Source organism: Phalacrocorax carbo, chromosome 1 (genome assembly GCF_963921805.1).
Source record: "Phalacrocorax carbo chromosome 1, bPhaCar2.1, whole genome shotgun sequence".
In the NCBI taxonomy this organism is placed as follows: Eukaryota; Metazoa; Chordata; class Aves; order Suliformes; family Phalacrocoracidae; genus Phalacrocorax; species Phalacrocorax carbo.
Window position 1 is genome coordinate 185523101 of NC_087513.1, and position 13143 is coordinate 185536243.

At 36.7% G+C, this 13143-nt stretch overlaps 1 protein-coding gene across 11 annotated transcripts in view; it reads right to left on the minus strand.

Annotated features, from left to right (window-relative positions):
- Positions 1–13143, minus strand: part of TSC22D1 (TSC22 domain family member 1) — a 97518-nt gene that overhangs the window by 61296 nt on the left and 23079 nt on the right. For 9 of the 11 annotated variants that reach the window (XR_010371137.1, XR_010371135.1, XR_010371134.1 and 6 more), the window contains exon 3: positions 1812–1916. The exons of the other annotated variants lie outside the window; for them this stretch is intronic. The gene's annotated coding sequence lies outside the window, so the exon portion shown is untranslated. The remainder of the gene's footprint in view (positions 1–1811; positions 1917–13143) is intronic. 11 annotated transcript variants of the gene reach the window in all.

The window sequence follows — 13143 nt, forward strand, 5'->3', positions numbered from 1 at the left end:
AAAACTGTTTACATTGCAAGAATATTTTTAAATGTCTTTATTAACGTGCTTTTTGTTTCTGTCAACTTTGCATGCCAAGTACAGCTGAGAGCAAACCTTTTTTTGCCCTAACTAAACCACATTTTAAACCAGTTTAACAGACTTTACTGGCACTAATATACATTTCTGTCATAGAGACAGACCTTCATTCAGCCTGAGGGAAATTCTAAGCTTCTGGACAGAGTGCATGAACTGATTTTTTTTTTTTTTTAAATATCAGTGTTTTAGGATTGTTAGCTTTTTTCCTCCTTAAGAAAGCCAACTATAGCAGCAAAGGTTACAGTATTTATGCATACCTTGAACTTATCTGAAGAAATTACGTAAAATCTGTATTTCTTAATATTAACAGTGTCTTTGTACTTTCCTTTTTAGCTCTTAATACATGGCTTGCTTGATTTAATTCGATTCCATTTACATGCTATCAGCTTACATGAACTTCTTACACAATTTTTTTTTTAAAGCATCGTTTTTCTTACTGAGTTCTCAATCTTCACATAATTCCTACAATTCTCTGGTCAGGGTCTTCCAGACCAAAACCTGGAAGCTGAAATACTACACGTAAGCGATGTTAAGAGGAGTGATTCCAGTACTGTTCAACTGCCACACCAGACTGGATGCCTGTGATTTGAGGATTTTTTGGGGTGGTGGGTTGAAGTCAAAACTGAATTTTCAGGTGGGTATAGCTGAAGATTTTTCCTGTAGGTTTTGACCCTTGATCATCTCCTTTATGACTTTCCCCTGGTGTCTGGGATCTCTGGAGAACTCAGATACAGCAAAAAAATGCCCCTTTCATGCAATATTTACTCATATATATGTATATTTAATAGAATATTGTTAGTAAAGGGCAACATGGACACACTGGAAAATAAAAGCTAAACACATGAGTTCTGTTTTTAAAGTCACCAGTTTTAAGAAGTTCTACTTTGGAAAGTAGTCAAAACATGCATTTCAGAATTGAGCGCTTATGTTACTTTCCATATCAAATAATAATTTCTATATGTTTTACATTAAAAGAACTTCCTGACTCCAGAGCTTATAAATTTAGCATGCAGTCTGTCCAACAGGCTTGATCCTTTCCTCATTTTCAGTAGCAATAAGAACTCTATGTCCAGAACTGGACTGAGTTTTCTAGTAACTCTTACTACTGAGACAAACTGACATCAAATGCTATTGTAAGCTGTGTTAGTTCTCCAGCACCAAATGTGTGATGTAACTAAGAATTATTTTTGTCTAGCACGAGCTGGTGACAGTGGAGACAGAAACCAATTTAGAGTCATGACTTGCAACTGATGTGCAAGCACACCACGATACCTCTGCAATATATAGTCTGATTCTTAGGTTCAAGATTCAAGTTTAAAAAGTCTCATGTGCAATCAGTTATGTTTTAAATTAGAAATGCATTTTTTTATTTTTACCTAGTAGGTGTTAACAGTACATGAAAAATGCATTCTACATTATCTTGTACTGCCACCATCACACATAACATGATGTCTTTAATTAGCTATTTAAACGTTTCTGAAGATTTGCTGACTTCGCTTTCCATATTTGACTAGGCCTCAAATTCACCCATATTTTACTATCAAATTAAAATCGTGTCATTCTCTCAGATATAACTTGGAATAATACAACCACAGGTTTTATAATTAAAAAATGCTCATAAGTCAGCCACAGTAAAGGCCATTTGAAATATATCATTTGGCTCTACTTAAGTAAAACTGTTTGCATTGAGCTGTCCCTGTACCTTCTCTCCATGCAAGCACCTTCACACCTACCTGCTTTGATCAGCCAGAACTCCCAGCTTTTGCAATAGACAATTAATTTTGGCAGTGCCTCTTCACAGGCATACCAGTGTGCAGTGTTTGACTGTCATTCTGTATCTGTTGAAATATTAGCACTTGGTTTAGGTTGCATGCAAGAAAAAAAACAGTATCAAGTCATACATAAAAAAACACATATGAAAACACATAAAGATTTATTTCTAGCCTAGGCTTACCACTTTCACAAAATTATTCAGAACAGGGAAGATGACAGACATCAAACAACCGTACCAAAATAGAAACTTACCCCACTGACTGATCTGGGTTGGAGAGTGTTTAACCATACACTGAATCTCACAGGACCCTCTTTCCTTCATTTGAGTCAAGACTTCATTGACAAAAATAAACACAATCCAGGGCAGATAAAAAAGCTTCCCACACACTCAGGAAAATACATAAGACACTATGAACCCTCTTGAAAAAAGCCACCATTTGAATCATTACTGAATATTTCTATATGATTAATATCTACAACATGCATAGTTTATTTTGAAGCAAGTCTGACAACAACATACACCAGAGAGATTCTTGACATGACTCTCTAAGCATAAAACTCATTGTCTGATCTCAGACTTCTGTGCCAAAATGTTACGGCCAGTGTTTCCTCAAAACAGTTATATTTAATAAAATGCTTCGGCCTTTAAGTTCCTACAATCAACTGTCCTATAAAAGACCAACAAGGCTCCTTTCCTTCCATCACGTTTTCTTTTTAAGGCAAGATTCTAAAATTAGTTTGCAGCAGGTCCAAGAGATCTGCATTAAAGTTGTCAGGTTTTAGCTGCGTATTACGCACAAGCTACTGTATTTTCTGCTTAATGGCTTTCTAGCTACCAAAAAGAAGTTAAAAAATAATCTCACAAGCATTCCATGCTGCCATTACTTCTACATGCAAAAAAGTGTGTATTAGAAAACTATCTTACACACTCTTCAGTCAAACTCCCTCTTCTAGTCTACTGAACCATACAAAAAGGAAAGCATAGCGCACCTGACAAAGCTTGACATAGTAAACAAAGAAAACTGCAGCGCAGATGCCTAATAAGGTAAAAGTCCTTCATTGTTGGCATGCGTCCAAAACCCATCCTCCAGAGGCTGTAGAGTTAGACATTACATTATATAGAATTCAACTGAGAATGAGTCTGTATTTTTAAGGGTATTTCCTCTTCCAAATAGCTACTTCCAAGTTTTAAATGGTTCTTAATTCATAGTTTAGTAAGTGCATAGCTGAAAGCCCCAAAAGCATTTTGCAAACTAGACCAGAGTTTAATATTGCCCAACTGCTTTTTTTCATCTTCCTTTTTTGCTGGACAAGCATTATAATGAGTATTACTTCATGTATACACTTTTACAAGTGAACATCAAGTAATTTTATATTCTTTTATTTCTGAACAATTTTTATTGTAGACTTCAACAGAAAAATTCTTCAGACATAACTGCCAACTTCATACTTCAAGATGCAACTTACTGTAACATTCTGCTATTCCTAGCCCAGGCAATCTTTTAATGTCCTTTTGTCAAGTCATCAGGGAATTGCCATTTACCAGTCAAGTTCTTTCATCTTATTTTATAAAATAAGCATGCATATATATTTTTTCAAGCAGCCTGCATGACAGAAGAGTCGTATACGGTACCCAGTAAAATGCATTCTAATGGTACTTGCGTAAGCAACTGTACAACTTTGTTGGAGAGAAGCTATAGTAAGTATTTGGGTGAGCATTAAACAACACGCTCAAATACAGCATTGAAACTTTTTTCCCACATGAATGAAATGCAAGTTTCAGAAATATGACATATTCAAGCTTATGCTCAAAGTCTGCTTTTCCAGCAGCGTACCCTGATATTATGACTGAATATTTTTATTCATTAAATTTTCTTTTGTGCATTTAAAATACGTAGACAGAGAAAAGGGTGCAGTAGAAAAACCAAAAGCACTAAGTATCAATAGTCCTACATTACCACAGTCAAGTAATAATTTGTTTTCATACTTACTGCAGTTCATTACAAAAACATGAAATGAAACATAGTCTGCATTCAACATGTCTATAAGGAAGATGCAAATCCAAAGTGAGGGCAGAGAGCACTGGCGGGGTGGAGGACATGGGGAAAGGTGCACTCCGTAACTCCAGTGAAATCACTTGAACACGTTAGCAGCATGTACATTGGCAGACCATTCCCAAAGAGCCAATAATTTAACCATGATAACCTTGGCCTTTAAGGAAATGAATCATTAACCGGGCTGTAGAGATTTTTGAGCTCCACAGTATCTAGAGCTCTAACTGTAGCAAAATAACACGGAGTATAGACTAAAAAAAAGTATACAAACATATGACAACTCTAACTGCAACTTAACAAACAGTGGTAAGAGCTATTACTGAGAAAGTGTTAAGTATTTTAAAAGGAAAGTGAAGAGACAAAATGTAAATCTTAATGTTCTTCTCACTACAGACAACCACTTCATGTCTTCTTTCCCAACCCATTCCCCAGCATTAACACAACACATATTCCTTCCCTCTTCTTTATCACTTAAACCAGAGCACATGGTTATTCTGAGCAGCATCTTAAATATTAACATAAAAAACCCTGTCTATTCAGCAGCTGGCAATTGGAAGTCAGTATCATCTGACTATCCTGTTTTCCATCTAGCATAAGGCAAATTTAAACTACTACTACATGTTCATTTGGAGTATGACTATACAGTGCAAACAAAGTTAATCTGAGGTTAAAACATGACACTATGGACAAGGACAGCAGTAATCCATCTCCACGTGGCCTAGTCATAAAGTACAAATTTCAATGGGAGGAACCAGAGTTACTATCAGGAAGCCAAATTCACACACGCTTAACAATCCATTTCAGAATTGCAGCTAACATTGAACACAAAAAAATACAAGTTAAAGGAAAAGAGGGCTCATAGCTATCCTAACAAACTCATCTCCATATTTTATTATTTGTTGTTTTGTTTAGTACATTACTAAAAGTTACTAGAAATTCATTTAGTTTATATACATAGTTTAAAACTCCATAGACTTGAAAATTTCTAGTTATTACACTTAAAACAGTTTGCAATGATAAATCACTCAGACTCCACAAGATTAGTGTCCACTACACCTAGAACTATCTCGTTTTTCCATTGGGTCTTCAAAACAAAAAAAGACAAACCAAGTATTTCTGCTGCATGTTCCCTAGAACACTTTTGAAGCCACTGTTCAATTTAAATCCAGTTTGGCATCTCAAAGAATAGGAGAGCATCATGAAAGCGATGGAGTAGATGAGCATGGCCTTATTTCTGCCTTCACAAGCACAAGGCAAGGGACAGCAAGAGGCACCCCAACATTACTCATTCTGATAGACAACAACCAGCTATCCAGGTAGCACATCCTAAGCTGAGAGCAGCAGCCCAGCCTGGTTTTTTTCCAGGCAGCCAGCAAGCCAAAAGACACAAAGCTAAAGGGAAGCTACAGTAAGGAAGGCAAAGGAAGAAGACAGGAGAACTGAAATTACTGGGGCAAAAGAAAGAGCAGCATGGCGAAAGGGAAAGGATAACTGCAATGCCAGAGTCAAGGAGACTTCTGACAGAAATCCCTAGAATCCTTCCCTCCCCCTCCCCCCTTTTTTTTTTTTTTTTTAAACTCCAGTACTTACGGAATTTTGTTGAGAAATAGACAAAAATACCTGGGGGCAGTGGGAAAGGACAGACAAGACTTGAAAGTCAAATCTTTTAAGGTTGGTTCCTACATCCTACACACCCCCTGTAGCAGAACCACTGACTGGAGTGAACTCCACTGACCACAAGGCTCTTGTGGCACTAACCTTCTTCATTTACAAAGCCATGGGCAGGACTGGAGCCAATGCTATAGGTATAATACTTAGGCTTGAACATTAGCCTGACTATTGCATCAGCCATGCTATTTTTAAGTATAATTCAGGATTTCTTTGACAATCTGGTGCATGCTTATATATTTTTCATTTTGTTTTTAAACACCATTTAAATGCAGTTTGTTTGATACCACCTTATTTGCCAAATATTTAAGAGCCATTCTAATACTATACAATGTCTACCAGTAAAAACATCTATTAAAAGCAACAATTGTTATCCCTTACAAGAAAGCTGCTAACATTAAATTTATCCTTCTAAATAAAATGTAAAGTTGGCAAGATATTTTTTGTTATTACTTCAATTTTACTACTCTAGGCTGTATGGAAGAGTTAAAGATGTTTGGCATCACTATGCAAGAGTTAAAAGGTATCATACGTACTGCACACAAGCTCTTCTAGCAGACAGGTACACAGTAAACAAATAAAAAGCATGACAATTTACAATGGAAACAGAAAAAAACAGATTACCAAGGTTTAAACAATCAAATCTAGGGGATTCTCAGAAAGACAACTTTCAGTCTTCAAGACTTATAGCCAATACACACTCTTATTTGTGCTGTATTTCAGAGAGCTTGATCAGCTGAATTTACAACTCAATTTTAATGCAATTTTAACTTGAAAATTGCATGTACATTTTTTTTTGGATGATCAATGCACACGTTAGCACTTACCACAGCTGGTAATCAAGCATTTGAAAGAAATTAGGCCCCGTCAAGAGTATTTTGCAACAGATACAATTGTTCTTTCCCACACTACTTTTAATTGCCTGTATTGGGGAGAGGAACATTAAGTTCCCAGTTTCTAAGTACCCAACATTTTAGAAATCCCTTCCCATTTAGCCAACCAAAGCACGGACTAATGTTTTCAAAGTGTTCTCCAACTGCAAATGGTTTTGAGTGCCCAATTTGAAGGATCTTTGGCTCAGTTTCAGAAGCATTCTTCCTTTGAGACCACCAATACAAGTGCATTTTAGAAAACTATTAAGTGAGACTAATCTGTGCTAGAATAAATACCATCCAAAAGACAGCATGAAATAAAGAATCAACTAAAACCAAAGATTTTATTAGAAAATGAAACGGCAACAAAATGGAATGCAACAGATGAATCAAAAGGACAAACAAGATAACTACACTGGGTAAAACAGCTTCCTCCCAAACCTTTGGGGTTGGGTAGGAACAACTGTCCTTCACTATATGTTAATTTATTTTAATGTACCTAACAAACCGAAGCTTAAAGTATTTCCGTAGATGCAAAACTGTATTTATGAAGGGTAGTGCATACTCTTTTAGAAAGAATTCAATGTAAAAAAAAGCTTAGCTAAAATGCTTGTTGAAAAGAAGAATTTGAGAGTTCTTTACCTAAGACTGCAGCAGAAATGCAATATAATTCTTTACACCATTTTGCTAGGCTTTCACAGCTCCTACGCTGCGTATCTAAAAAAGTGCCTTCCTACAGTTTTCAGATAGTTTACAACCCCAGAAAAAAAATTTAGTCTGATTTGTTGGGTAACAACTCAGGAAACTATGATCACTGGTTTTGTTCTCATGCTGACTTCATCCCTAGACTTGCTTTCATTTTCATCAAGGTACTTTCAGGATGGCATTTGAAATATCGGCCACTTCTCAGCCATAACATTAATATAGCTTAAAAATGCATTGTGGGAAACCAGTATTTGTGAAACTCCTGTTGTCATGTCAGTGTAATCAGACCCCAAAATACAGGGCCTGGCAAGGGTAAGACAAACTCGCCAATACCTACTCTTTCCTGTTTCTTTTAATACCTAACATCCTAGCTTTTTCAAAAAGTTTCACAGAAGCTTATGAAAAGGTAATCATGAGGCTCAAGATGGGGTGTTTGAGAAGGACATGCAGTTGCCAATTTCTCTACCTTTGTTTTGCCTCAAGTTATCTGCCAAAGCCATTTAGCAATTCAACAAACAGGAAAGGAAATAGTTTCAATAAATCTGAACAAGGACTCAAAGGCATATTCCAGTTTCTTGGCTCCAATACACCCACTCTGGTCTGCTCACCAGCCAAAGTAAAACCACAAAAAAACCTAACAAGTTCTGAATTACTAGTATAATGAAAGTCTGAGCATATTATTTTCACTCCATCATGCAGTTATGCCACACACTACTAGTTCAGAAGACACAAAATGAGGAAAAGTGATGTAAGGAAACATTCCAATGCTAGAATATCTGGAAACAATAGGCCTGAAGTACCTAGCAATCCCTTGTACCTAGTACCTAGTCTGAAGCCTAGCAATCCCTTCAGACTTATCAAGATGCATACAGCACGGATATGCCTCTCCACTTTTGTGACTGATGTACACCTACCTAGATGCTGCTTCCTCTGCAAGGAGTTTCAGAGCCTGCTCAGGTTGACAGCTGTCCAGAAGCTTGCACGCTGCTGCCTGAAGCAACGGGCTAACAGCGTACCATGAAAAGAGGAAGAGTTGGCAAACAGACAACAGCAGGTTCTCCTGCAATACTCTGTCAAACTTTACAGTTCTTTACATCAAGCTTCTGTTCTCTACAAGCACCCATGAAAAGGAATTCAGAGCACAAGAACAAACCCTAGACTGTCTTTCCTTAGAGGTCCTCCCAAAAATATGCATAACATTAAAAATCCCTCAATCCTATGGCTGAACTCAAAGGCACCTTTGCTGATTGCATTGTGGATTCTAAGACTGAAGGAGCCAGGAAATGGGTCATGATATGGTTATAGGGCAGCAAATGGCAAAATGGGCAAGCATTACTTATAAATCACAGAAGAAATAGCAAGTTTCCTTATGGTCCTTCTAGAAATTTTACTTTACAAAAAGCTAGATGTTCTCGCTCTCAAACTACAGTATAGTAAATTAAATTAAAAATAAATATTCACCATACTAACACTTCAGATACAAAACTGTATACAAATTCTATAGCTTACTAAAATCTGCTACTTTTAAGTAAAACTGACAATCATATAATGTATTAGAATAAACTAAATATGGAAAATAACCAGTGCCAGAACTGTAGACTTGACTGAGATAAAACACTACAGTGAATTCACCACACCTTTTTCTTCCCCCTTCCCAGAACATCCCATTTGAAGCCTTCAAATAAGCAAACTAACAGGTCAGGGACGACGGCAAAGATAGAGACAGCAAACAGAAAGGTCAAAGGACCTTAGGAAGAAAACAAGCTGTTTGAAACAAACCACTGGAATTTACACCAATATCTACATCAAGTTTCTTGAAAAATGTTTCGGGGGGGGGGGGGGCCGGAATCTAAATAAAAATGCAGGTGTGTGTCAGGAATAAGTCAAAGGTGTTCTACGGAAACAAGAATTAACTACAAGCTTAAGAGGACCAATACAAGTCAGACCTGTAGTCTACACATCAACCTAAAATATTTAAGGTTTTCAGTTTCGGTTCTGTGGCAGAGGAAGGTGGTTATCTCTGTTTTAGTGAAGCACCACCTTCAGTTCCTGTTTTACCATCACAGGTCCCAACTTTTACATGTATTTCTTTAAAGAAAATAAAATAGAATCACCAAACAAGTAATCACACTTCCTTGCTGCATAAGAATTTTTCATTTTCTTTTTATAAATTCTTAAAAATTCATAAAAGTGTATTGAATTTCTCACACAATCACTGACTAGTTGAGGTTAGAAGGGACCTCTGGAGACCACCTAGTCCAACCCCACTGCTCAAGGAAGGTTCAGCCAGCAGAAAGTAATAACAAGCTACAGAAGGAATAGTAAGCCGCGAGATGTTCCAGTGTACCAACATCTGAAACTTGGAAGCAAGCAGGGCTAGCAAATAACAGACCGCCTTCCCCTCTTCCTGCCCATTTTTAAGAGGTGGGTGGCAATGGTACTTGTACTTCATTATGGAAAACAGAATCATAGAGTCGTAGAATCATTAAGGTTGGAAAAGACATCTAGGATCATCAAGTCCAACCATCAACCCAACACCACCATGCCCTGAAGTGCCACATCTACACGTTTTTTGAACACCTCCAGGGATGGTGACTCCACCACCTCTGGGCAGCCTGTTCAATACCTGACCACTCTTTCAGCAAAGAAATTTTTCCTAATATCCAACCTAAACCTCCCCTGGAGCAACTTGAGGCCATTTCCTCTTGTCCTATCGCTAGTGACCTGGGAGAAGAGACCAACACCCACCTCGCAACAACCTCCTTTCAGGTAGTTGTAGGGAACAACGAGGAAGCTGAGGGGAGACTTTTTTTCCAGGCTAAACCACCCCAGTTCCCTCTGATGATCCTCATGAGACTTTTCTCCAGACCCTTCACCAGCTCTGTGTTGCCCTTCTCTGGACACGCTCCAGCAACTTGATGTCCTTCTTGTAGTGAGGGGCACAAAACTGAACACAGTACTTAAGGTGCGGTGTCACCAAGCTGCATTTAATTAACGTACACTTATTTTTGTAAAAGGAGGCTTTTTCTTTACAGGAATACATTCAGTGAATCACAACATGACACAAGGCCATTAAGTAACTATATTTAACATACAACTCTGACACCTCATTATCAAATTGTAAACTTTCTTGTTTACTCATGTGTCACAATTTGGTATTTCCCAATTTAGGGGAAGCCCTTCTCTATTTGTCGAGAACCTCTTCCAAGCAATATACCATACCTTCACTGATGGGAACAGTCTATTATTGATTCGTAACTAAAAATGAATATACTGCAATACTAGGGCAGCACAGAAAAAGCTTGCATCTTAGTTTCAAGAACGTAAAATATTTAGTGAAGATGGCAAATTCTTCTCCTACTGATGCAGTCCTGAATCTGTGTGATAACTGCATTTTTGAATTTATAACTACTTGTTTTGAAACTGAAGAGCGAAGAGACAGCTACAGAAAATGTGTGAATTTTCTTTTATCTATCTGTACAACTTAATGCAGGAAACACCAACAGACATGAAAAAAGTGTGAACAGTAACAGAAGCTTCAAAGAACCAGTTCCAAAAAGAGCAAAGATAGCAAGTAATATTCAGGGACACTATCTTTTATTGGCTTCAAGAGATTTTCATCAGGATGCTTTGGGATACATTGTGTTTTAAGGAAGTACATGCCAGGACTACTAAATAAACTATATATATAATAGTATATATATATATATATATAATATATATATATTATACTAAATAAACTATAAATAAAAGAGCAGGAAAAAAAAATAATGTAAGCCCTCTTGAAGCATGAATTTTAGTGTGACTTTTTTTCTTAACTATTGAGTTGTATTAAGTCAAAACCATAAGCAGAAATAAAGACACTAAATTGCTCCTCCCCAGTTGTAAAGTAAACAGTCGTTTGGGACCCTTTAAAGACAGTGATTTATTTAGACTGAGCCAAAGGCTTTGAAATTAGTATGGGCATTTCATATTACACTTTTATATTATGTATTATAAAATAAAGTTTTAAACAACAAAGATTTGGAGATTTTTAAAGCTATGACATCTGTTCTAGTTTTTATAAACTAATAGCCACATTAATGATAAAGAAAACACTGTTCTGCAAACACAGTAGATATACCACGGCTCATAAATAATCCCACTGGCTTCAATAAAAATCTACGTACATGTACGTTTTCAGCTAAGGCTACATTATTAAAAATCTTAAGGATATAAAAAGTTTCAGAAACTATTCAAAAAGTCAAAGTTGTAAAAAAATCAAAATCCTCAAGGGAAAGGTATCCAAATTTCTACTTTTGCGGTTCACTGGTGCAAGAGATAGATGACGGGTTCAAAGAACTAAGATAATCAGTTCTGCATTAAACCATGTCAATTCACATTTCCCTACCCCTCCTGCTCATGTTCCCTTAGACATTCACACAAAAAAAAAAACCACGAACATAAATAAGCAGTTGCAGTACAAATTCTCACTTAATTTCTAGATGGCTACAAGTAAATCCCAACAGAAAATTCTTCCTTGGCTACATCGCTCTTCTATTGCCTCCAGGGAAAAATGGATTCCAAATATCTAGCAATAATAAGCATTTGTCAAAGGCTTTGCAAATAATCCTGTCTAGATACAGCACAGAAATAACTTCTATATCAGAAATGCTAAATATCTTAACAATCCTTTGCCTAGATTCATGTAGGACTGCAAGAACGATCGTGTATCAATTAAAAAGTTAAGGAAAACGTTTGTCCATCTCCCTTTGCAGCTGAAAATTCCATGCATTAAACTTCATGTGTTGGGATTTTAATAATTAAATAGGCTTTTTATTACACAGCTGATTATTTGAACTGATTATATTAACCTTTAGAGGACAAAAACTATTAGTACAAACAAAAGAATTGAACAGCTTGTTTTGATGCTGGAATGCGATGTAAGGTGGTTCTGTGCAGCAAATGAAAAGCTTAAAGCTTAAATAACAAGAGGGATCAGGTCATCCAATCCAAAATAGAAGAACAGCATTACCCAAGTACCTGAATCAGGTTCCAGTCCTTAGAACAGCTCGTATTTTCCATATGAATTTCAAACAATGCAAAAATATTTGCATTTTAGTCTCATTCCAGTGAATAACACATTTATTAGTATATACAATCACTGAAATTCTACTTCTATTATTTTCTATCTGGTGCCTCCTAAAGCTTCTGGATTTTACCAGTTTATATTTTTAAAAACTCACATACTAACAAGGGTAACAAGTTTTTCCGTATAGATCTACATAATATGCAAGTGTTTCTACTCCCTTTTGCATTTAAGGGCACTGACATCAGGAGTCACTGATTTCAGTATTTACACAGTATAAATTATGCACTTTCTGGCTTCCTTTTTCCTCTGTGTTTTGTCTTCCTCCTCACTCTACTTACATGATTTCTCTCCCCCAGAACAACTTTGGTACCATTTTGGAATACAGTTTTAAAAAGTATTTATGCCACATCAGTTAACCAAACCAAAGCATCTAAGTACTCAGCAATACTAGAAACTCAGCAATCCCTTTCATGATTTTCTTCCATTAGTCTCAAACCCTTAATTACAAATGCATTATCATCTCCCAAACACAAACGGCAGTGACAATTCTTTTCAAAGGCAAAACAGTCACTCTTCTTTTTAATTACTTAGTTCTAAGAAGTGTATCAGGAGCACCTCGCCTTAAGTCCTCATCCAACAGAAATAACATTCCACCCATCCCCACAGCCTATTAACCAATACTACACACTTCAGACACTTCTGCTGAAGTCATAATTGATGGCATAAGAGAAGATTTTGCAAAAGGCACCTACTAAAATTACTGGCACTAAGTTATTAGACTAACCACATTTATAAACTACAGAATTACTTGGCTAATTCAGAGCAGTTTAGCCCCTTACACTGTTGAACTGTTCATCACAGGCATATCCTGTGGTATACAGGAAGCAACACATACAACTCTTACATGCACACCTTAGAAAAG